The sequence below is a fragment of the Neopelma chrysocephalum genome, unplaced genomic scaffold (genome assembly GCF_003984885.1).
Source record: "Neopelma chrysocephalum unplaced genomic scaffold, ASM398488v2 Primary Assembly neopelma1_59, whole genome shotgun sequence".
NCBI classification, from domain to species: Eukaryota; Metazoa; Chordata; class Aves; order Passeriformes; family Pipridae; genus Neopelma; species Neopelma chrysocephalum.
The window spans coordinates 587,604-613,097 of NW_020897714.1; the positions used below are offsets into that span (position 1 = coordinate 587,604).

The 25,494-nt window shown below is 38.8% G+C and overlaps 1 protein-coding gene and 1 long non-coding RNA gene across 3 annotated transcripts in view; both read left to right on the forward strand.

The window, feature by feature from the left end:
* HMGA2 (high mobility group AT-hook 2) overlaps positions 1-25,494 on the forward strand; it is a 113,260-nt gene that overhangs the window by 14,865 nt on the left and 72,901 nt on the right. The window lies entirely within an intron of this gene.
* LOC113966205 lies at positions 747-8,061 on the forward strand. The gene is made up of 3 exons (XR_003533740.1): positions 747-757; positions 6,969-6,972; positions 7,961-8,061. It is a non-coding gene; the product is annotated as an uncharacterized LOC113966205 (long non-coding RNA).

Consider the following 25,494-nt stretch of genomic DNA (forward strand, 5'->3'; position numbering starts at 1 on the left):
GTAGAATTTCAGTAGCTGGTCTTTCTGCTGGTTCAAATTAAGTATTTAATGTTTGTGACTCACAGTATATTTATTTATGTATTATTTTTTAGAAGAGAAGTGAATCTTTTTTGACTAGTATAAAACTGAGAAGGGGGAGGGAGAGCCCAAGTGAAGAGGGCAAGGATCCCAATTTATCGCAAGCATATGAGACATCAGATGATCTTTTTAATGCAATAATGTGTACTTTGCAAAGTTGTCAAAGGAAAGAAGACAATAGAAAAGATAGTAAAGATCAACAAAATCTTCTGAAAATAAAATATTCAGCTACATAGAAAAGCCTTCTAAATGTGGAGAGCTAATTGAATAAAAGTCCTGAAGATAACAAGGTCACGTACGTGGGAAATGAACCTATTTGGAAGAAACACAGTGCCTGCTGCTTTAAAACTGATCTTCACTGTAGGTTGCTGCACACGTGAAATGCACTGAAGGCTGAGTCCTATTATCTATTAACCCTCTTCATGGGGACCTTGGTACTCCTTAATTTTAGACGTTTTGTTGCACTAATATGTTCTGGGCTCTTTGGATGTATCTGCATTATTGCGTTAGGTCAAGTCATGAGTGTGCTTTGGAAATTCATCTCCTAATTTTCCCCACTTACTGTATGCATTGTGTAGCAGTCCCAGAGCTTGTTGGCCGGACTACTTTCAAATGAAACAAAATTGGAAGATGTGCTGCAGAAATGCAGTCTGGTAGACATTCAACCCGTAGAACTAGGGTAGAGTGAAATAAAAACCTCTTGAAAGGTGCACAGTGTGGAACTTTAGGTCCTCAGCACCAGCCTTTTTATCTCCTGTGGTCCATATTGTAGACTATAGCCTTTGATGGTTGAAAAAGGCTATGAAGCAATCTGGTTTTTATTAGCAGAATTATTTTATGTAGCACAGGCATAAAGTCAAATTCATAGCCATGGAGATTCACATTCCCAAAAGTCAGTGAAGGGTTTGTCATTGACTTCATCACTGCCAGGTGTTTGCTACTGAGGTCTGATGCTGCTGCTCGTGAAATCAGCAACAGTTTTGCTCATGGGTTCACATAACCCTTTGTAAAGAGCCATCAAAGTTTTTTTATTTTATTTATTTAATTTGTGTATGCCTATAATTTCACTGAAAGCAAGGGGCTGAAAGTTTATGAGTAGATCGGGAGACTAAGTAATCGATTACTTTGCTGTTTGTTCCAAAGAACTGCATCTAAAAGCTCTGGAAATCTCATAGGCTTCTAGTGTTCTCAGGCATCAGTTTAATGGAGAAACCTGAAACCTAGTTCTGAAGTTGATGCTTAAAAGAGTATTTGTTTTTAATTTACAGTGTTGGAGTTATGTCTTTAGGTAGAATTTTTGGGCATTTCCACATTGTTTAAACTGAGCCACAGGCTCTCTGCATGGCATAGCACAATTGCTCCAAACCTCCAAGGAACAGTCCAGAGTTTTTATAGCCTTGAGCAGGACTTTGGTGAGAAGGAGAGATGGCTGATGCCATGCCATGTAGCTGTTTTAAAGGATGGATAGATGAAGATATAGGATCTGCATAATTTTGACAGCAGAAGATAGTGACTTTCTTGACCAGTGATATGCAGTATGTGTGTGTAGTATCCACTTGTGCATCGCTTCACTGATGCCTAAGTAACAACTGTGACTTGATCAGACAACTTCTCTCTCTTTCAATAATTTTGTTTTCTGGTAGATAGTATATATAGCACATTTCAGGTTGGTAGAAGATAAAAGATAATCAGAAATTAACTTAATTTTCTTAAGCAGAGGCTTAATCTGATCCAGTCACAATCATCTAGACAAGCTGAGAGCCTACAGAAGAGAAGCCTTTGAGCAGAGCTTAGAGCAGCCTTCAGTACCTAAAGGGGGCTACAAAAGAGCCAGAGACAGACTTTTTGCAAGGGCCTGTAGCAATAGGACAAGGGGGAATGCCTTTCAACTGGAAGAGGGTGTTAGGTATTGGGAAGAAATCCTTTACTGTGGGGGTTGTGAGACACTGGAACAGGTTGCTCAGAGAAGCTGTGGATGCCCCATCCCTGGGAGTGTTCAAGGCCGAGTTGGATAGGGCTCTGAGCAACCTAGTCTGGTCAAGGGTGTCCATGACCATGGCAGGGGTGTTGGAACTAGATGATCTTCCATGTCTCTTCCAACCCAAATCATTCTATGATTATAGTAATTTTTGAAGCTTTCTTTTTCAATGAGGGCAGAATTTCACTTTATACAGAAAGTCAGTTTAAGCAGTGCCAAACCACATTTAAAAAATCATTACAAAAATGCTTTTTTTATAATAAATTTTTCTTCAGGTTATTTCCCAGTGCAATTTTGACATAGATGAGATATCAAACCTTAAACATGGAATTGGCAAGATGTTTCTATGCCAGCAGTTCCAAAAGGCCTGTGTCAGGGCAAGGACTCCTAATACTCATTAACTTGTAAGATTTTGAAAATTTCTGAATTTTGAAGAAATACATATCAAGAGAATCCTGTTGCCTCAGAGAACTGATCAATGTTTTGACGATATTTCTTGGCCATATTGAGCCTTTGCATACCAAAGTCAACTTTCTAAGTCAAGTTTATGTCTGTAGTGACATACTCTGTGATGTAAAGCCATTTAACTAATTTTTCTTATTTCTCATGCAGTGCAGTCATTTTTGTCTTATATGAAGTCATGGTCTAGGAGGTGCTTCTTCACTGGGTGGTAGAGAGGGAGAAGGATGTTCTGAGATGATAGTTCATGCTGCCCTAAAGAAGGCTTTGTTATAGTTGTAGTGAATTCTCATCTGGAGATAGCAATCTTTTGACATTATGGAAGACAACCTAGAAAATAAAATGTTTAAATTAGTTACTACCTGGTCAATTTGGAACAAACCATGACTGAGGTAAAACTGAAGTCACGTGTATTGGATGCTGAATGAAAAAGTTACTATTTATGTAATTGTAGAAATTACAATTGTAATTATAGAAGATAGTACAAATAGAAGTTAAGTTAGTTGTACGAGGAAGAATAACGTCACTTTGAGTTACTTTGAGTCTTTACAAATTTTGACCACAATATGAGAGGTGTTACTGCTTCGTGTGAAGCATGTCTTAAAAATTTGCATATGTTGCTGTTAATTTAATCTTCTAAACTGTCTTAGCTCCTTTGTGAAGGTCATAGATACTATTTTGTAACTTGGTAATATAAAATACCTTCTTTCTTGAACATGTTTTACATCTGTGTGGGCAAGAAAATCACCTGAGAGGGTTTGTTGTTTCAGTTGTCTAAAGAGCCTGAAGGGGCTTTTATAATTATGAAAAACAGACTATTGACCTCTCTCCTTTAAAATTCCTAAACTTAAGAAGTGGATGAAGGACATGAATTGAAAGCCTTAAAAGCTTTATACCTATAAATTTACTTTCCAGTTGAGATGATCTGTAAAAAAAATCATCTCTCAAAACCTGAAAATTTTGACAAAAGCATTGGTTGTTGAACTTTTCTCCTATGACTAACAGATGCTCTTTTTTTTTGCCATTTTTTTGTTTGCTTTTGTGGTTTTTTTTCTATTCACCATTCTAGGAAAGGAAAAAAAAACATCTTACATGCTTGCACCAAATGCATTAAAAAAGTCACTAAAAATATGTTCTGTCTCACCAGTGTTCAGAGAGGTATGTGTCTTCATTTCTTTAGAAGCTTGTCTAAAGAAATAGTGTCCTTCCTTGGAATTTCAGAGTCCTGTTCCTTGTTGGTATAAATAGATGTGGCACCATTTATTTGAAGGAGACTACAACAGAAAATTTAGCCATGATATTTATTTTATAAAACGCATGTATACTACCAAAAGGATATTTCACTCATTCTCTAGTTCACTTCCACTTCGGTTAACGTATATTAAAAGATACCAGTTTAAGTAAAAAATATTTTTACTTCAGCTGACATTTCAGACTCCTTAAAGGAAAATATTTTATTCTGTTTGAGGTCCAGAGAGGAAATTTTAACAGGCAAAAAATGCAGAAAGTAACATTAGAGCATCTCTAGTGAAAGGCAAACTGAAATTCTGAGCTATTTCCTTTTTATGATCTCAGATAACAGATGTTCAAGGACTCTAGAAATTAGTTTTCTGTTTGGCTATATACTTTGACTTCATAAGCATCATTGCCCATTTTACATAGGAGGAAACTGAGCACTGAGGCTGTTCACAGCAACATCAGGAGGCTTTTTTGCACCTGCGATTTTTGAATTCTTAGGGCTTTTTTCAGTAGCAGTTATTGGCAATTGTGCATCTGAATACCTGACAGAGAAAACATACCAGGTTGTGAAAAGTACAGGCACTCATTCTTGCTCCTACAATTCCATTTGCACCATTGAAAACGCTATGAATGCAAAAAGAGAAGCTGAGCCCCACCTCCATTGAAAGTGTACTCCACAAGGTTAATTGCCTTGCCCAAGGAAATCTCTGGGAGAGCCAGGAATAGAACTCAGATTTCCTGGCAGCCTGCCCTGTGCCTTCAGCTCGAGGCCATCCTCCTCCAGTAAAGCTTGCTTGAGAACAGGTTGGATGAGGGAGGGAGGGAAACACACTTTTCAATCCTGTATCTTAAACCCATATATGATTTTTTTACCTGTTTCTGTAAACTCAGGTGTGAGTATTTTGGTATCTCTAGCATAAGTCCAGCTGGTGGGCAATGAGGGGTAGGAGTAAGCTATTTAAAATCCTCCCTGGAGATATTTGAAAGATGTGTAGCTGTGATGCTTTAAGGACATGGTTTAGTGGTTGACTTGGCAGTGCTGGATTAATGGTTGGACTTGATGATCTTAGAGGTCTTTTCCAACCTAAACAATTCTGTGATTGTATGATTCTGTATACAGGATAGAATGAAGAGATTTAGGACCATGAGGGTTTTGAACCAATCCCAAATATAAGCCTGAAAGGTATTTGATGCATATCGATGGTATTCTCTCTTCTTAGTACCTTGATTACACAGAAGTCCAATACCAATTGATTAAATGACAAACGCAGTCACAAAACCAAGGTGCTTGGTTCCTTGAATATTTTAAATATGGTTACTTTTCTATTCAGCATTAGCTGACCTGAGCTAAAGTTACGGGACAGGGCCATTCCAAGTCACCTCATCCAGAGATGGTATTTCTGTTCCCTGTCCTCTTAAAAGGTAGTGCTGCAGAGGGAATGAAAACCTGTGATTTAACATGTAATCCAGGACAGAAGATTCAGAGTCAAGACTACTAGGTTTCCTTATAATTTCTGACAAATTGTGCATCTTATTTAATACCATTTAATTTAATTCTGTGTTATACTGCAGGCCCCTGTAGTGCAGTAGCTTACAGGAAAATATCACATTTTTGTCCCTGTGTGGGTGAATTTACTCCCATCGATTAAGACTTACCATAATAATTAGAGGGGTAATACTTTTGGCTTCATTCTGCATTCTTTACAGACCCAAACAGGTGATGTGGATACCAGAGGAATGCACAGTTGATCCTCTCTTAGAAGGGTTGGGGGGAGGCTAGTACTGTGATAATTAATATTTGGAGAGTACTTTCAGGTGTTTGAATGGAAGTAATTATATGCTTTAAGTGCAAGTATTGTTATTTCTTCTTCCTTAAATCCTAGGACTAAGCCTCACTTCAAATTACAGTTCAGTATTACATTTTAGGTATGAGGCTAGATTCTCAACAAGAAAGTGGGCTTCTTTCAGTAAATAGCTGCAAAATATCCTCATAAGGAGTTGTCTTCTAATTCTATAGCACGCAACATTGAGTGAGGAAAAAAAACTTTTTTTTTGGCTGTGCTGATTTGAATTTCTTTTCTGCTAGTTCCAGTTTAAAATACAAATGAAGCATAGTTTACAATAGCATTTGCAAGTATACCTGTTCTTCTGTCTCAAGGCCTATGTGAGATATTCATCAGACTGCAAAAGAAAACCAAAATAAAATAGAGGGACAAGACCCTAATATTTGAAAATTGTGACTTCATAAGCTGCATTGCTTAAATAGTCAGATTGGGATATGCAGTTTAATGGTTTAAAGCTGCAGTAGTGACAAGATCTTTTCAGATCCAAGAGAATCCAGATATTTTCGGTCTTGGGGGAAGCCCGCAACTAAAACCAGGGCGGCCTGGGAAGATGACAGGCTGAATGACAAAGCCTATGTTGAGAAGCAAGTAATTGTGGAGTAGAGGCTGATAATGCTGATGTCACTGTTTGTTTTGCATTCTTTTATTGCTTATTGTTCAGAATGGTTCTGGTTGCACAGAAGATGCTAATCAGCCTTGCTGTTACTGGAGGCTGTTGGTGGGATATGATTTCCTTCTTCGTAATACAGTAAGGCAGGAAGACTTCTTCTCGGTTGTTTTGATGCTGTGGTGATTTCATTTTAAAAAGGAAATCTTGCTGCCCCACAAGGGCAGCCACTGACCAACCTGTGCTGACAGGAGGAGAAGGTGGGTTTTTTTCCCAAACACACACATCTCTGGATTTCATCCCTTTTCTTTCATAGCCTGACATTGTGGGAAATCCATTACACCCAAGTTACAGCCTGCCTCACCGGGATTTTAGGAGCCTGTCATGGAAGGGAATGCATGATATAATCTATGGGACAAACCCCATTCTTACTTAGTTTTTATACAATCAGTGCTTGACATAGGTGCCTTAGAAGGACTGCAGAGAAGGATCCATTCCCTTAGATTATGTGCTTCCTCCTCTCTACCAGGTGGTCCACTGAGTTTACGTGGAATTAATGCATCCACCCCTCCACTCAGTGTATGGGGAAACAGAAGTGTGTCACTTCCCTTCGTACTACTCAGGACCAATTTGCTTAGCCCTATCATAAGGATGGACAATTTGTGAGGAGGACTGTAAGTCCATCTTTAGTATAATAGCATAATAACTGAAGCACTGAGAGACCATAGATACTACTCAACTGGGGCTGAACCTGTGTGCCGAGAGAAGTGATGTGCCATGAGCTGGTCTGGGTGACAACTCTTTAGACCCAGGGCTTCTAGTCAACAATGGAGTTAAAAGTAGTGGAACCACGTGGGAGACAAAGAAAACAAGAGGAAACCTGTCCATGTAAAAATCTGAGATGACATCTCCAGGGCAGCTTTTTGTGTGATTTAAAATGCAGACATTGGAGAAGATGGCCTGGAACTCACTTCTGTCTCAATTTGAAAACTGACCTTAACTAGTGCTCAAAAGATACCACTTTTTTTCTTGTTTTTGTTTTGGAGCTGCTTCTCTGCATTGCATTTCAGCTTCAAGAGAAGGGCTGGAGAATGCTTCTCATCCAGGAAGACTCAGGAGTTTATGATTAGGACACTTGTATAGGAGGTGTGGATTTAAATCTTCGTCATGTTTACTAATAGACATACCCCCTGCGAGCAGTCTTGCTCAGAGATGCTTATGGCCAGGTTGCACATGAGCGCTATGAACGGTGCTGTGCTCTGTCCTGTCCTTATGTAGCTCTGAAGGTTTCTCCAGGGATGGAGCTAGATTTTGGGTGGCTGTCAATTGAAACTTGAAATGCAATTACATTTTAGTGAGAAGGTAAAGCTTTCTACCTGAGACTAATACTTTTGAGCATGTTCAGCTAATTAAACTTCAGTCTGCAGAGGGCTTAAAGGTTAAGTAAGAAAATACTAGGCAACTGAGAAACTTCCAGGGATAGACAGTTACGGGGAATAGATGGATCAAAGCTCGTGCTAGTGAAATCTCCACAAACATAAGATGTTATTTGTGGGGGGAAGCCCCACAATTAGAGTTTGAGGTAGTGCAAAAGTTAGGCCGTGTTCCGTGGGAGCAGTGGAGCTGGTTAGATGGTTTCCATGGACACGGCCTTGGGTTGCAGGGAGTACAAGGTTAAGACGGTTTGATAATGTGCAGGTGCTGGATTCCTGGATGTTGTAGGAATATGTTTGTGTTGTGTGTGAAGTTAGTTAGCTCAATAAAAGGCTGCCTGCCACGCTGAGCAGGCAGACATCTCTTGTCTCACCATCCTCGTGTGTCTTGTGTGTCCTTCTTTTCCCCTCGGACCAAGACCTCACGACAGGTACCCCACGACAGTTATTTGTGTGTTTTATAGCATGGATGCTAGAATTTTGCTGGCAACAGCTTGCTGCAGTCTATTTGCATGTGATTTTAATTCCTTCTTTTACCGTTTCAAATTGTACTCTCTGTTATTATTGCAAGTATTGTAGAGTTTTGGGGGGTTTTATTGTCAGTTCAGTTATATATCTGTATATGTGCTGTTTCCATAGCGGTTTTAGGAGATTAGTAATGAATATGTATGTCTTTATTCTGCTTTTTCTTTTTACTTCTTTAAACTCTCTATTTTCAGTTTGTTTTATTCTAGTCTGTCAATCCTGACAGCTGTTGAACCGTGGAACTGCAGGGTTACACTTTGGTGTTACTTATGATCATTTAAATAATAGTGCTGATAAATTAAATTTTATGTAATGTACTACTTGTGTATCTGTATTAGTATCGGGGAATGGTGTCTGGTCTGCAGAGATTCGTTTGTTTTGATTGAAAATGATTGGCCAATAGTGGCAGTCTCTGTTTTGGAGCCTCTAAGATTATCAGTGAATTGGCACAATGTAGGATTTTTACATCCTGTCTGTTCAGAGTAACTGCTGAGAGCTTAAAAACAGACTGGTAGTTCCTGTATACCACAGAAATCATATCTTTACCTAATTTATTACCCTAATCCTTTTTGACTGTTATATCAATTATCTTAATAGACAGCAATTGAAGCCTTTTACAAGATGTAATACAAACACGTATGTGAGCTTCACTATTACAATCTTATCAAAGTTGCATTGTGTTAATGTGTTCTTGGGGTTTCCTTAGTGTTCACACAGAACTCATTCAGGCTCTGGCTGCTCCTGCTGCATTGTTTCCTGTTAATGATACTAAACGCCTTGAGAAATCTGCTTGGGAGCTCTCCTTTCACATACAATTGTCTGTTCAGGTCTTGGAAAAAGCAACTCACACAATTGACAAAGTATATACAGTACTTGGATCACAGTATTAAAAATGTAGAGGAAACAAGGCTTTCTCTGATGTGGCATGCGCTCTTTCATTCGTTAACATCCATTAACATTCATAAGCTATTCAGAGAAGTGTATGCAGTTTTCAAGGTACTTCTGCAAATTTCCCATTCAGGTCAGGAATAACCATTCAAGCAATTGTTTTGTCAAGCTTTACAAGTAAGTGTGATCAAGATGGGTAGACAGACAAATGGTCTGCCAGTGACACATGACATTAGTGTGTCTGCTGCTTCATTACATGCTCTATAAATTGTGCAAGTAGCCATGTTTGCACAAAATCGAGGTAGTTCGAGGAAGAAGATCTATACATGTTCAACAGAAACTTAATGGTGACTCTCACATAACAAGAATAATATTTGAATCGATCTGTGATTATGATAAATTTGTTATTAATGTCAGTAAGTTTTGAGCAGTCACTGCAGGAGTAACAGGTGGAGTAGACTTGTACAGAGATACAGAGAGAAGATTTTTTTTGAAACTTTTTATTCATAAAGCAAACTTGTATGCCATATAAACAGTAATTCTTCTTAAAAGTAGATTTTTTTTTTAATCATTTCTGTGGACTGTTTGAAAAGTGGGATATGGACACCTCTGTACTGTAACCTTCAGCAAATTTTTCAAAGATACACAAAGATGGGGTTTTGGAAATTCCTGAATTATCTTGTTTTTTCCATGTGTATAACTTTCATTAAGGATATACTCAGTTGTGTTCGTAGGTAGGCATATACAGATGGTGTATTACTACTGAAACAAATTCTTTTAAAGGTGAATCTGTGTAAAGGAGTGACTCCATCGAAGTGAATCCAATAGCGAGGCTCCAGCTTACTTGATTGAAGTCAGGTTTTTTGTCTCCAAGGACTTGTAAATGGTGATATATAAATTGGAAACCTTTTCTTAGTTATGCTAACAAAAAGCCACTGATTATGATTTTGAGTAAGGGAAAGAATTTGCCCTTTAATCTACAGTATATCTTGAGGGAGAAGGTTTGGTACATTGTACTTTTTGTTTCAACTAGAATAAATTCCTTAGGTAAAGACAATATCCACTGCACAGAGAACAACAAAGAGAAATTACATTATAACTGAAGGTCACACATGAGCACAGAAACGTTTCAAAGTTATATCCTTAATAATAATTTTGCTCCAAGCAGAAAGCTACTTTATATCTTTCATTGCTCATTTCAGGAAGTAGAAGGTCTCAGAACCTCTGTAGGCAAACCAGAAACCACTGGTTTCCAAGAAAGAGGTTGATAATTCCGTTGTGCCAAATCACTAAGAAAGGTATATAAGGGAGAAGTTAGAGTCATCATGATCTTTTTGCATAATTATAAATCATTGTGGTTTTCTTTGCATGATTAAAATTTCGAATAGTAATTAAGTAACGTCCCAGAACAAGCTTTGTGCATTTCAAAGCTCTGCACACCTTCCTTCACATCCCCAAAAGCCATTATCTTGAGCGTAATCATAACTGGGAGGCAGAACTCTGGTGATTTATTTATCTTCCTGATTTTTGTTGGCTTGTTAGTTATCAGAAAAGTTTTTAGTGACCTTAAAACAAAAAAAAAAAGGGGGGGGGAGGAATTCCTTCCTTTCTTTGCACTTTTGTGGTCTGAGCATTCCAGACACTTTTCACAAGTATAGAAGCAGGGGTGAACATAGCTGCTTCCGTTCTCTGTTTGTCTTCTCTGGGTCAATGTTGGAATACTTATCTTACCTGCTCTCCTTATTCAGGGCTACATAAATGTCATGGATAGAAACTTTGAAAAAGTTCTCGTTTTGAATAATTTGAACATGATAAGGCAGTTGAAAAAATGAAAAGGGCATTTATTTAATTAAAAAAGGAGTCTGACTGGATTTATTTGGGAGCTATCTAGCAAAATAAACATCTAGTCCAAGACAAAAATGAGAATATGAGAAATTTCAGGTAACATTTGAGAAAGTCTTACAGTAAAGAGTAGAAGACAGGCAAAAAGAATGAATAAAGAGCCTAAGACTCTGTAAGACTTGGAGCAGTGGGAAATATTCACTCCTAGGTTCTTGGACTGAATCTGATCTCACCAGCTGTCAGCTCAGTTGTGTCCCATATGGTGGTATTAGGAGTTTTCAGTGTAGGGTGAGTGCCTAAATTATCCACCTCTTATTTTGCTTGCCCGTGTGGGGTCAGTCATAGCCCCTCTGCCTCTTGCAGTTTAGGAAACTGAAAGAATAAATAATTTTTCTTCTTTCAGAAAAAAAGTGATGAGTAAAGCTCTTTTGTTTACAGCAGTTATTCTGTGTATCTCAAGGCTCAGGGTAGTTGTCTTATGTACCTGGGTTAGATGTGGAAAGATACAGCTCAAGAGGTTATGCTCCTTTTTTTCAATCCTGTTGCTTAGCCAGATACCTGGCAATCTCCTTGTAACTAGTTCATTATAGTTATCTTACCTTATCGGAAGGGAATAGACAGACCCCAGACACAAAAGCCATGTTACCTTGAGAATGAGGGTAATTTGGGAAATTTGAAGGCAGTTCAAAGGCACTTCATTCCCTTCATATCCTGTCTTAAGCTGTATGTCTGATTTTGCACTTCCAGAGAGTGCAGCAAAGAGTTGGAACCACAGTGTATGATTTAAACTGCTGCTGACATCAAGCTTGAGTTTGGGTGGCAGCACATCAGCACCATGAATGACTTATGAATGAAACAGAAATTTTTAAGGGACATTTTCATACTTGACTTGAGTGAAAAGTAGAGAATATTATTTATGTAGATGGAAATGTCTGCGCCCAGTGAGATGCAGTGTTGTCTTCGCTAATCTCAGATATATTTGCATTTGAGTGTGAATTTTCTCCTTCTCACAGAGGTTCTCCTTCTAGTTGGTCTGTCAATGAAGTCATAACCCCACAGCTGACATCATAGTCTGTAATCATGGAAAGTATTGCAATCTCACAAATACAGTTTTATAGCAGTCTCCGAACAATGCAAAAATGAGCTGTAAATGGGAAGTTACTGTTTAAACACAAATCAATGGCAATTATCAGAAGTAGAGAAAGTATGGTTCTGTAGGGCCAAACTGATTCTTGGTGTATACTGCTGAAGGCACTTGAGTTACCCCGCAGAGGAACTTAGCCCCTGCATCTGGAATGACTTGATGGCAAGCATAGAGAAGAAATGAATTTGTGCTCTGGTTTAATACATTGCAAAGTGTTCCATTGTCCAAAAGTCTTTCTTTATCTCTGAATTTTCTGGCTTTTGTGGATTTATTTTAGATCTTTAATGTTATTTTGATGTATTTTTTTCTGTTGTTTGATGTCTTTTGGGTTGTTTTTACTGGGGTTATAATATGTATGTATTTAATGAAAGCAAAAACTGTCTTCCGTTAAGGAGGTTGCAAAGCTTTCATGAGCACTGCATAGCTTGCAAGCACAAGGTGTCTCCTTGTTTCAGATTGGTGGTTATTACTTGTGTGACTAAAGCATTCATTTCCATAAGAAGATGCAAATATCTCTTAAAGAACATTTTAGCACCTATTTTCCAAGGTTAAGTATTACTGTAACTTTTATGTTTTTACAAAAGAATTACCTCACCAACTGTATATGCAGAGTGCTTGTTACCTCTTAAAATTAATGATTTGCAGTATAAATAGAATATCAATACATTATGCTTGTCAAAACTTTGACAAAGAATTATTTGTAAGACACATGGAAAGATGGGATGACAGTTACATGTTGTACCTTATGTGCAAGTTACTCACCCTTATTCAGAAAATATCAGAATTCCCTATTCTAAGCCTGGTAGGAGGCAGAGATTATGTACAGGCCATGGGGAGGGGAGGCTTTTGGGGATGCAAGTGAATGGAGAGTGTCATTTGTGCACAAGCCAAATTCCTACCAGAAACAGAACTTGGTTCTCCCTCACTTGCACAGTCTCCTGAGTCCATGTCATTTCCCCAGTTATGTCATGGTTTAAGAGAACAAGGGGCAATGGTCACAATTTCAGCAAGGGAAATTCCTGTGGAGCAAGCTAAAAAATCCACCATAGAAGGAGGTGAGCAGGGGCCATGGTCTGCAGAGAGGCTGAGGAATCTTCCTTCTTGGAGATTTCCAGACATCAACTGGAGAAAGCCCAGGCCAACCTGATCTAACTTTTGATTTAGAAGTCTGCTCAGCTTTGATTAGAATGTTTGACAAGATAAGCTCTAGGCACCTTCCAAAACAAAATTTCAATATTTTTATGCTATAGCTGTCAATGTACTTGAGCCTGTTTGTATCTCAAATATTTTAATGACTGAAAGGTGAGTAAGTTGATAATAAGGCACAGTTTTTGCACAAATTCTTAGTTAATCTGTTGGAGATACATCAGGCATAAGGCTTTTCCATTAGGTTTTTATGGAAGCATTTAGGCTTATATTAGATTTGGTCAATGTAAAGCCCTTCTGGTGCATAAAAGGAGAACATCTGTGTGCTGGGTTCCTCCCTGTCAAGCACAGGCCTGTCATAAGCCTGTCAGCTTTGCTCTGTTTTATCTGAGAGGGAAAGGAGAAAATGGCTTTGAGAATGGCCAGAGCATGCTAGGGCAGCTCTTTTCACCAAGCAGCAGGATAGAGCAATTTGTTGTTGAGCAGACCAGCTTTCCTCCTGTTCTTCCTGATTGACAGCACAAAAATGACAGGTATTTGGGCCTTGTCTACTTACAGGCTTTCTTTTGCGGAATATCAAGCCCGGAATGAAAGTTGAGTTGCCCCACTTTTGTTTTAACTGCCCGTTTCACTCAGTGCTAAGTGAAGGGAGGAGGACTGAGAACCTTGGTTCTGCAAAGTCTTGGTGAGAGCCAGATGGCATTCCAGACTGTGTACTCTTTGCTTCTAAGAGAAGATTTCCCCCCATTATTTGGTGGATTTTTACCTCTTGTGCTGAGAATCTGCTTCTCTTTGTCTTAAACAAAGATGAAAGGCAATTTCATTTGTGTTTCTGCTATGTTACCAAGAAGAGCAGAACCAGGGGACCAAAGTCTCTCCAAGCACTCTGTACTTGTTCTGTGAACAATAAGGCAGGGCACATGCCAGTGCCATGTATGTGCAATGACAGGCTACACTTATGTCTGATGTGCAAGAGAGGGGCAGCTTGTCATTGCTTCAGGGGAGTGTGAACTTATATGGCTAGACACCAAGCTATGGTGATCCAAGAGCTGTCTGGGATGCAATCAAGGCCCAGTTAGCTCTCAGGTGGCCACAGCATTTTAGGCCTGTAGAGAGGGGAAGTGTTCCCACATGTGTGAGCTGCACACCCTATACTGACCAGGCAGAGTCACAACCTCTCTTCTCCACTCTAACCTCACCTGCTACAGCTGATTGACAGATCTGCCATTCCACTGCTTCAGGTGGCTGCTGCCAGACTGGGAGAGAGAGGTTGCAGTGGTCAGTGAGCTCATGGGAAAGGTCCTTGCTCAGACGCCATCAGGCAAAGGCTTCAGCTGCAAGCTTATGCTGACCCTACAGCTGGCCAGCCTCATTCATGTCCTGTCACCTGCCAAAGGAAGAGAGTTCACCAGTCTGAGCATTAGGATGTCTTGTGGCAATGATGCATGAGAGCAGTTGCTCTGATGGATGTTGCAGCAGGTAGGCGCCATGACGAGCAGGTTTTAGTTCGTTTGATCTGAAGTCCACCAAGGAGCTATTTTTACCACTATGCCGAGTGCATTATTTTCCAGGGAAAAAAAAATTGTCCATCCACAAATTAGCCACAGAACAGTTATTTTGTTCTTTTTTTTTGGAATGAGAGAGAAGCATAAGGTTCACAGTAGTTTGAAAGTAAGGTCCTGTGTTCTAGAAGTATCTTAGCAAGATGCAGCAAATATATTCACAGCCAGTAGATTTTCTTGAACATTGCTGCTGGTCCAAAAGTCTTGAGGGAAAATTCTTCTGTCCTGGTCCATGTCAGCACTGTATAAACATATGTCATAGATCAGGTTTGGAGGAAAGTTTTTGTTTTCCTTTTTGTTTTTTTTTATTTCAGTGAATAGTTGCAATAAAACTTTTTTAACAGTTCAGCTGTTCAACCTGTTTATTTCCTACTTGCAATTTTACTAATCCTTATTTTTTGTGACATCATAATGATTTCCACAGCAACCAATTGTGAGGTTGAAAACAAAGGGTTATGATTGCAGGTGCAGAGTGAACAGACAAACTTTCAAGAAACAGGTTTCAGGCAAATGACTCTATTAATAAAGAATGAGAGGGTTGGGTAAAAATCTCCAAACAGATGATGTGCAATACCAAGAGGTGATTCAAGCTGAACAGTTGTTAGGATTTCCTGTGAGGCTGTAGTATTGTTTGAAGGCCATAAGAATACATGAATCTGCAAGAAATTATTCTCTGCTGGAAATGCTGAAGTTGCTATTTAAAGCTGCAGTGTTTGTCAGACTGAAGTTACCTCTTGACTTTTGTGTTGTTTCAAAACAACACAAACCCCCAAGGTGTAACTATTATTGAAAAAGATACTATTGAATCCTCAGGAACTTCACTGTGAGCGTGATCCATGTGTGGGCGACAACCATGATGAGTCTCTTGCAAAAGCTTCCTCAGATTATCAGCAGCAGGCATTTCTGATGAACTTCATCACATTCACTGTTGGAATGAAGGGACACGGCAGAGAAATTCTACCAGCAGTAATCTTAGCTTTATTGCCAGAAGTTCCCAGATCTTTTTGATGATGTTTCCTACCTCCAACTTCACTTTTGGGTTTACAGCTCACTTCTGCTGCTTAGTGGGGCTCATAACCCCACTTGAAGGAGTCATGACAGTCCTCAGCATTCAGGAATGTCTGCCTTATGTCCCCACCAAGCAGATAGATTTTTAATTCCTCCCCCGTACATTGGAGTTGTTAGTTTAAACAAGAAACAAGATGCTGGACTGAGTCCATAACAACTAAGTAGTTCCTGTGGCCGTCCTTTTGTGTTCGTATCCCTGTAGTCCTTGTTCATCCTTGGGCAGCTTTCTGGGAAAGCTTATATATCACAGCAGCTTTGGAAGCTTGTTTCTTACACTTCTTCCTGGCTGCTGATAGAGATGGAAGCCTGTCCATGTCCATGCTTTGGCCTTGGTTCAAGACTCTCTGCAGAGTTCATAACCCCAGCTCACTTCAGATGGATACCTGTCACCCTTCAACCACTTCATCTCCCTGTGGTGATCTTCCCCTACCCCATGCCTGGGCGTGTTTATCAAAAAGTACCTGGAAAGGTTTGTGAATATTTCATTAAATGGGCAGCAAATGCTTTCCTCTCTCCATGCTTTTCTTCAGCTTCTTCCCATATCAGACCTCAAGACAGGACTCATGTTTATTGGCATGGCATTTAATAAAGTTACATTAGGTCTTGCTTTATTTAATTCTGTTTGTGTTCCTCAGGCATCGTTGTCTTACTCATTTCCCTCTTCTGATAACAACAGGAGGGCTTTCTGTGTGGGCCACTTGTTCTAAAACTCTAAATACTTTCCAAATTTCCTTTCCCTTATAATTTCCCAGAGGTGCTATTTCATAGTTTCTCTGGCATACTTCCCTTAGGATTTGTCTTTTTTTCCCCTAGCATTTCAAAGTTTGGACAGGGACTCTCTGCTTCCTGGAGTTTTAATAATTACATCCTCTGTGCCCAGCCATGGCCTGTTAATGGAGTCATGTGCACTGGGTTTCTTACAGGAATTTTCTGTTTGCTGCTCCCAAGACAGAGTCTTGTCATAACTAGCATTAGAGTAAGAACTACAAATGCATTGGGCTTTTCCTGAGCAGCAGGACAGTTTGGGAGGGGATGCTGACTCTTGATTTATCCACCCTGAGGAAATGACCTGTATAAATTTGCTCTCTTTGATGAGAAGAGATAGAACAGTCCTTCTGGGGAGTGGGGTGTATTATGCACATCATTTTAATCATATATCTATGTAGCCTTTACAACTGTTGGTCAAGATGCTACCTTTTCCCTTTTGAAAATTAAGACATTTTTGGTAACTTTGTCTGCAGTACAGTTTCTTCAGGTGCTTGAAAATTAAGTTTGTATAAAAGTAAACACATGAGACAGAAGTAGCTTTTAGGGATGTTGCAGTGATGCTGACATCTTTTCAGGAACATGGACTATTTTAGGTTTGTGTGAGTGATATTCAGGTAACTAGGATGGATTGAGGTGATTAATCACTTTTCCTTAATGACTAATGAGTCAAGATGAGAGGTGATCAGCCATCCCTTGAGCTGCCTCTGTGGTCCGAATATAAAGCCATGCCATGAAGAAATGAGAAGACTAGTTGTAAGGTTCTTGTTTTGTTCTTCTTTCCCCTGTTGCCTATCGTGTTTTCCCTTTTGTCTCCTGGGCCCTGTCTTCCAGCCTGCTGCAGGTTGCTGTAAACCTCTCTTTCCAATTCTCTTTCAGCTAACTAAACCTGATACATGGGAATAGTACTCCTAGAAATATTTATCCTAGTAGACACTGCATTCCCTTGGCCATGTAGATAAAATAGAAAATTCTTTAGCTTTGTGAGGAAATGTGCGTATACCAACAGGTGGTATCCGCTGAGGCTTTTGCATGCCAGAAAGGACAAAGAGGATAAAAAGAAAACCTGTTGCATTTATCAGGTACCTAGAAAATCTGTGATTGTCAATGGATAAATGCAAACACACTCACATTCCTGGTCCTGAAGCACTCTGAAATCCTGCTGCAGTTGTTGTGAAGTCACTCACCTTTATACGCAGTAAGCCATATTTTAGCCATGATGTTGGTAGTTATTTTAGTCTCAGTTTCACAGTAACTGTACCTGGAATGATTACACCAGCAACAATGTGAAACATCTTAATGCAAATGGCAGAGGTGGGTGGCAGTAGGCTGGAATCTTTCAAACTCCCACCTCCACTGCGGCCGTGCTGCACATCGGGGCTTCCCACAGCTGGGAGTACTTAACTCACAGCCTCCAAGTAAGTAGCTTCTATTTAATTTTGAGCACCAGAACATCTCTGCTAAGAAAGAAACTGAATTTCCTGAAGCTTGTGGAGCTAGGATTGGAGACAAACAAGTTTGTAGGAGGTTTAAACATTAAAAAAACCTGAGATTGGTCTCATGTTCTGGGCTTGATTTTTTTTAGCCTCTCCTTAGCTGCTTCTCTTTCTTAAATGAGTATTTTATTCCGTTAGCCTCGGTGAAGAGAACTCCCAGAGACTAATGGAATTCTTATGGCATTTTAGTCTTCATTCAGCTAAATACTCTTCAGATGTTACATATGTAAAACAACCATGGCTGATGAACGCATTATAGTGTATTTATATAACGTACAAAAATACTTAAGGGCCTGCAGTCTTTTTGTAACAGCTGAATAATGCCTTTGTTTCTTTGAAGAAGTCAGGAGGCTGTGAGTGGCTGTGGTGAGGAGTCATGTAAGGATCAGTCAGATCTGATTTGGTCAGAATGAAATATTGAATGAGAAGTCAAAAAGAGATACCCTTTGTGTGAATTGGATGCCATATGAGAAAGAACAGATCAACCTGTATGAGGCTTGTGAGGTCCTTTGAAGTGCCTGTATTGGAGCAATTTTTCTACATACGTATGCACTCAGACAGACATGCGTATTTTCAAATCAAAGAAGTTCCAAGGCAAATACCTTTTAATATAGAGAATAGAAAACATTAATATAACAGAAATAGAAAATATTAAGTTGTGCATAAAATTAAATTTTATTAAATCGTATACAAATATAAAATACTAAATAATATAGAAAATAATATTGCAGTTAAAAATTTCCAATCCTAATGTTTTTAAGCCTGAGAGACTGAAAATTCAGGTTACATTTGGAAAAAAGTCCCCAACAAACTCAAAACCCCACCATATGCTATTTCTCAAAACTGGAAAAATATGCAAACACTTTGTTAAGGTCAGTCAACTTTGTCTCCTCCTCATGTCCCTTTCCTCACAACCAGAATTTTAGTGACCTTTCCTGTAGAGACACTGCAGTAGTGACCCCAATAGTAAAACCATTTTTTTAAAATAAGTTACTTTTCATTATAGCTGTGGCAGACATTAGTGGGGACAAAATGTTAACCTCCCCAGTGAAATCATTTGGTTCTTTTTCTGTGTTTAGTTGTCATTTTTTCTTTTTCTCTTTTTTAACTGAGATTTTTACTTTATCCTTAGATAGCTTGTCTTTGAATCCAGAATGTGTACCAGGATATCATTTAAAGAGAGATGACCAACCTTCTGACTTCATTTCATCTGATGGATTATGTTTTGTCTGGAGTCACTGTGGTAGCTCTTGTTGATGCCTGACTGTGTGGGGAGCATGCTCAGGCCTGGAGACTGAGTTGTGCTCAGGCCTGGAGACTGAGTTGTCCATGGGTCAGGTTCAACTTGCAGGCTGTGAGGAAGGCATCATTGTTTTGTACCCAGTGATAGCAAAGTTATTTCATTTCATGTTTCTTGGCAAAAACGGAGTCCATCTTGCTCCTGAAGTCCTACATAATACCCAGCAGCATTGATCAATAATTACTTCTGCATTCTTCGACACCAAAATGTTTTCTTTCTAAATACAAAATAATGTGATGCAAATCCTGAAATTATGGAATAAATAATATGGAGTGCTATGTGCAAAATATAAAAAATGTATCGAATGCACCAAGAGCCGTGTTTAATGATCTGGCAAACAATCTCACTCTCTGTGCATGCAGCTTGGGCTGCATTTAATATGGCATGCCCTACATGTGGCATTCAGCTCCCTGTGACTTTTCCATTTAGTTCACTGACATATCCACTGGTTTTCTTGAAGTGCTTGGGAAAAGGAAGTTGAGCAGCAACTAATCTCCTTCAGGAAAATAATGATAATGTAGCACTTTACAAAATAAATATGAAAAGTAAATGTTTGGCAGGGTTAGTGAGAAGAGTTAAGGTTAGGTATATAATCAGAATTGAACAATCCTATCTTTCACTTATTTGCATGCTTATAGTGCTAATTGCTGCCTCAGTTTTTATTTTAAAAGTTGCAAGTTGATATGCTGTTTTAAAAGGTATGAACTTATCTTACCGAGTGAATGAGCAATGATACAGGAATATTTGTTAAAGAGTCATTTCCTAGTACCACAAACTGAGGAAGTAATTTGAAATGAGTAACTAGTCGATTTAATAAGTCAGCTAATGTACTCTTGAAAGGAATGGAAATAATTTAATATCAAACTAAAATATTTGATAAAGAACCCTTGTACCTTCATCTCTCAGGCTTGAATCAAGTATTTAAAATCTGTGGAAGAGTTTTCTGTGACTTTAGTGTGGGTTAATCAGATTTTTGCAAATACATTAAACAATTAGGCTAGTTGATCCTTTACAGCACAGTTCTTACAGAAGATTATGTAGATAGATGGTAATTTTGACCTTTATTAACATTGACTTCTGTGGTGGTCAGTGGAGATTTGTGAATAGTCATGAGGTGCTGATGTAAAGTAGTCAGTTTGCTATTACTACCGAAATGTCTCCTTAAGTACTAGAATGCAGTTAGCAGAGCTAAGCAATAAAAGCTGTTTGTTCAGCTAAAGTCCAAAACCTTGATTTTAATATGTTTGACAAGGTCTTTCACTAGAAAACCATTTCTCTCCAGGCAGACTTCCAACTGTTTTTTTCATCTATTTTTAAGTGGCGTTTGTAGGTCAGACAGGAGAAGCTGAGTTGTCTTAGCTTGTTGCAATTAAGATCACCTTCTTCACATAGCAGTAACTGAATTTTATGGCTTTAAAATTTTTTCCTTCTATGTAATAAAAATGAGTATAACAACAGGAATAGATGAACTAGTAGTAATGAGTCATAAAATCAATGCAGAAAATCCCCAAGGATATGTAGTTGCTTTTCAGTAGTTCTTTTTCAGTTATTTTTGCAGCTTTCTTCCCCAGGAAGGAATTTTGCACATGTTAAAAAGCGGGCCTGAAAATTCACTTTCATAGGAAAATCATTAATGATGGATTGTAGTAGAAATTGATGTGGCTATAGAGTTTAATTTGTTTCTTTAGGATTTTTTTTCTAAAACAAGTAGCAAATAGTAGAAAAATATGTTCTTGTAAAGTATCCTGTATAATGCCGTATCCTGTATAATGCAATGATTTATTCAGTACACTGGCTTTGGGTTTTTTTTTGCTTTTGCTACTATTGATATTTTTATTGATATTAGTAATGGAGTTCATGATGCAAAGATTTTTGTAATTAAAGTTGGGAGGTTTTTTTCCCATCAAGAACTTGAGAGTCAATATGCAGAAAAGTATCTGAAATGCTTATTGCTTTATACTATAAAAGCTGTTAGGAGAGGTTCAGCACTTTAGGCACATTTAATATAAAAATGAACAAGGACCAATGAAAACTAACAGATAAAGTTGTTGTAATAGGAAAAACTGAACAAAAGAAAATTTAATTTGGATATCAAAAGTATTTCTAAAAATGTATTTCTAAAATGTATTAGGCCTCCCAGGGGTTGTACTGGAAAGCAAATTGCTTTAGTTCCTTAAAGAAGAGCTACCAAACTGCAAGGAAATTGGAGTTAAGCTCAGCTATGCCTGTTAATACACCGCTCCTGCCATCAGGAGTCACCACAGCAAGTTCAGCCGCTTCATTTCCCCACCGCCTTTTGTTGCTCTGGTGGAATCCAACCCACTCATCTCAGTTGCTGCCCTAGAACATGCCAGGTTGCTGTGTTGATGCCCCAGCAGACGTAGTCCCACACTTTCGCGGTCTAGGAGGGCATCTACAGCACTGTCTCAAGGTCTGCCTCAGTCTCTCCTGATGTTACAGCTGCAGTTTTTCACAGGTGTGAAGTCAGGTGGCCCATACAACCACTGATCACCCTTACTCTTTCTCGGGTTCTTAATGTCCCAGAGGGCCAATCCTGACAGAAGTGTGACATTCTTATACGCTTTTGAAAGAAAATGGACGTTTCAGAGTTTCTAAACATAAAGTGTTGCAAGATGCCCTAGCTTATGGAGACCTAAGCAAAATAATGGGTGTCCACACATATTTCCTGTGGAAAATATTGTAGAAACCTGGTTATTAGAAAGAGGACATGAGAAAGATTCTATAGCTCTGGTCTCACGCTAAAGCAGAGAAACTATCAGAAGGTCACTGTGTTTGTGAAGCCGCATTGTCTAAGAAACTGCATACGTGATAGAAAGAATAAAACAACAGGATGGGAAAAGCAATGAAAGTAGCTAAGTAGCAAATATGTAACTATAGGCATGAGAAAGAAGCTACATTTGCATAAATATGCCTTAGGTAATTAGAAGCCAATGATGAGCTTATGTTTGTAATATGTATGAGGCTAATTATTAACCTTTATAAGCACGAAGCTTACAGCAATAAAGTAGGATTAGTCATGATCAATACTGTGATCGTGTGATACTTTTCCCGTCGTCTACAACAATTTCCCTGCTTTAGCTTGTTCTTAGGTTTATGGGGAAAGAGAATGTGAGAAGTCTATGATGATCTTTCTGATACTTCTGTTCTTTTCTGATCCATGGAGTCACTTTCTTTTTGGCAATGAATTTCTATCTGTCTCAGCTAGTTCAGCAATGAGACACATTTACCCCCTAGGAAAGCATGCTGCTCTTTCCTGCTAAAGCCTCCTGTTCCTGTGAGGCCTGTCCCTGTCTTCCTTACCTTTGTATTTTTAAAAGCTTTTCCCAACACCTAGTCTCTTTTTATGCCTTTTCTTTAGACCCGTGTTTCTTCTCAGAAATTGGAAAAAATTGAGGTAGAGCATCTGACAGTGACTGTGGACAGTTCCAAAAAGTCCATGGACAGTGGGACTGAGCATGCACAAAAAGAAAAGGGGCAAACGGCAACATGCTTTCAGAGCAAGAGGCTGAAAGGACAGATAAAGAGGGAGTTGTACTCTCTGGACAGTTAAAAACCTGATGAAAAGGAAGGAGGAAACAGACATTAAAGACAAATGGAAAGAAAGATAGGCTGTAATCTACTGTACAACATAAAATAAAGGAAAAGTGGAACAAAGCCAGAAGGGGTAAAAAAAAAGCAAGATATTACATTGCATTATATGAAAATGTAGTAGAAAGTCAGTGGGCTTTCCTGCAATCAGGGGACTAGATGAGGTGAGGAGTATTTCACAGTCCAGACTCTTGTGGTTCTGTGACACTAAGGAAGCAGAAGTAGGGAGGGAAGCTCAAAGGAGGGACATAGATTAAATAACAGTTTGAGTGGCGTAAAAAAGGCAAAACTTTAGAGGAAACCTCATAGTTTGTGAGTATCAACTCAAAGAATTCTTGAGTTTATACTTGTGTATTTAGATGGAGATTCAGTGAAGCTATCTACTGTTAAAGATATTATTCATGTGGGAAGCTGTACTGAGCAGTCCTGAAGACAATGCTCACAGCCTAATCAGGAGCTCAGTGTGGTCAGAACTGTCCCACTGCACATGGGCTTGTTTCCAGAGTCTCTGACCACTCAGCCCAAAAGGCAAATGCAGAACTTTTGCCATTACAATTTGGCAAGTGTCTCTGAAGCAGAGGAAGTAGTCAGAGCATGTTTTGCCCACTGACCTGTCTTCTGACTAAGTTGTTGGTGTAGGAGGAGAACTCTATATAAGAGCAATGAGACAGAATATTTCTGCTATTAGTGTCCATGGTTAAGGGGTAAAGGAAATAACTCAGAACTTGTTCTAGCATCGTCACCCAGCAAACCACACACTAGTATCACTCAAGGAGTATTTATATGGCATTCCTGTCTTAGGTACTCAACAGTGCAACATACTTCCCTCTTAATAATATCAGCTGGAAAGGCTGACTAGGAGTCCAGATACTGTTTTCCAATTTTTCTTTGTTTCCTTCCCTTTCTGTAGAGATGGGTTGATTGTTTATAATGTGTTTAACCCTAATGGGTACCAGATAAGCAACAATTTTAAGCACGTTTAGGTCTCTGTAACTAATCAGCAGTTGCTAAAACTCTGACATTCCTTGTCCATATCTGGTGTGCTGTGAATTTCCACCATGAATTGATTAGTAAGTTACTCTTTGTGATCTTTTCTGAAGAGAACTGTTATCTGTATTTTCACTTCCAAGCTCTCCACCCCCTTGTGCCATATGTTCCATTTAAAGTTCCAGGACAGGAAGTATAGTAGAGATACCCTTCACTTGCACACCTAATGACAATTAAGTGCTTTACATTGATTCAGACTTTCAGTTTCCCAGTTCCAGCATTCCACAGATGGGACTTTGTGTTAAAGAAATAGAAGTTAAAGAAATAGAAGTTAAAGAAAGTTTTGCCTCTGTATTCAAGTGTTGATTTTGTAATTTCCTTTCATTACTATCCAAGACAAAACCAGGCAAAATGCCTTTTGTCTATTGTGGATTTTTATTCCCATGGAAAGATTTTATAGACACAGTTTAGTGTTTAAGAGAATCTAAAGGTCCATGTTACTCTGACCTTCTCTTATGCAAAGGTGCTAAGTTCTACTGGCAGAAGCCAGGCTGTAAGTGAGTGGAGAAGGATTTTCATAAGATTTCTTAGTTGCAGCAAGCTGCATAACTCCGACAAGGTATTACGTTTTATACTAATTGAGGATTCCAGCAGGGTGCACTCACTATTTAAAAATAGTGTTGGTTTTGTTGTTCTGGGATTTTTGTATAGGTTGGGATAAGTCACCAGAAAATTGAAGAGCAGCAACGTTGTGGTCTACCAGAATTGTAGTAGGTGCTGCCAGCAGGGTTACTAGTCAATTTCAATAATAAAATGTAATCTTTTTAGGAGTCTTGATGTCAGTGCTGTGTGCAGCCCAAATATCCTGTAGAAGAAAGACTCTATCGGACTATATATGTCTATATATCTGAGATTTTTGACTATATATGTCTAGCTTGCATGCTCTTTGCCTTTAGTTCTTTTAATATACGGAGATAATGACCTGAGGATGATAGACCAGAGCCTGTGATGCTATTGAAATTACCAGAAGTTGAAAGGGAGTATCTCAGAGTAGCATTTGTCTCAGACTCACTGTCTTCTAACCTTGTGTAGTTAGAAGAAGCAGAGCCTGCACTTTTATTACGTGGGTATACACGCAAGAGACACGACGCAGTGATGTACAAATAGGCAAACAGATCCTAGGTGCGTTTGCCCAGCTGTTTTTTTCAGTCCATAGTAATTTAGGTTTGAAAAGGCCAAGCCTAAAGTAGTACCTGTCACCACATAACATTTACGGCTTCACTAAACATAGCCAATATCTTACAATTGTGAGCCTAGCCTTTGCCATTTTGGGTATGACACCTCTAGGTGTATTTTAGAACTGCTGAGGATGCTTTTAACTACAATTAAACACACATTTCTAGTATGGTTTTGAAAAATGGCCTTCCTTTTTTTGCCTGCAAATTCACCTCAGGAAATATTTGTGGTTGCCATTTATAGTACTTAGAACACTAACTACCCGATCACATCTACAAATTAGACAAT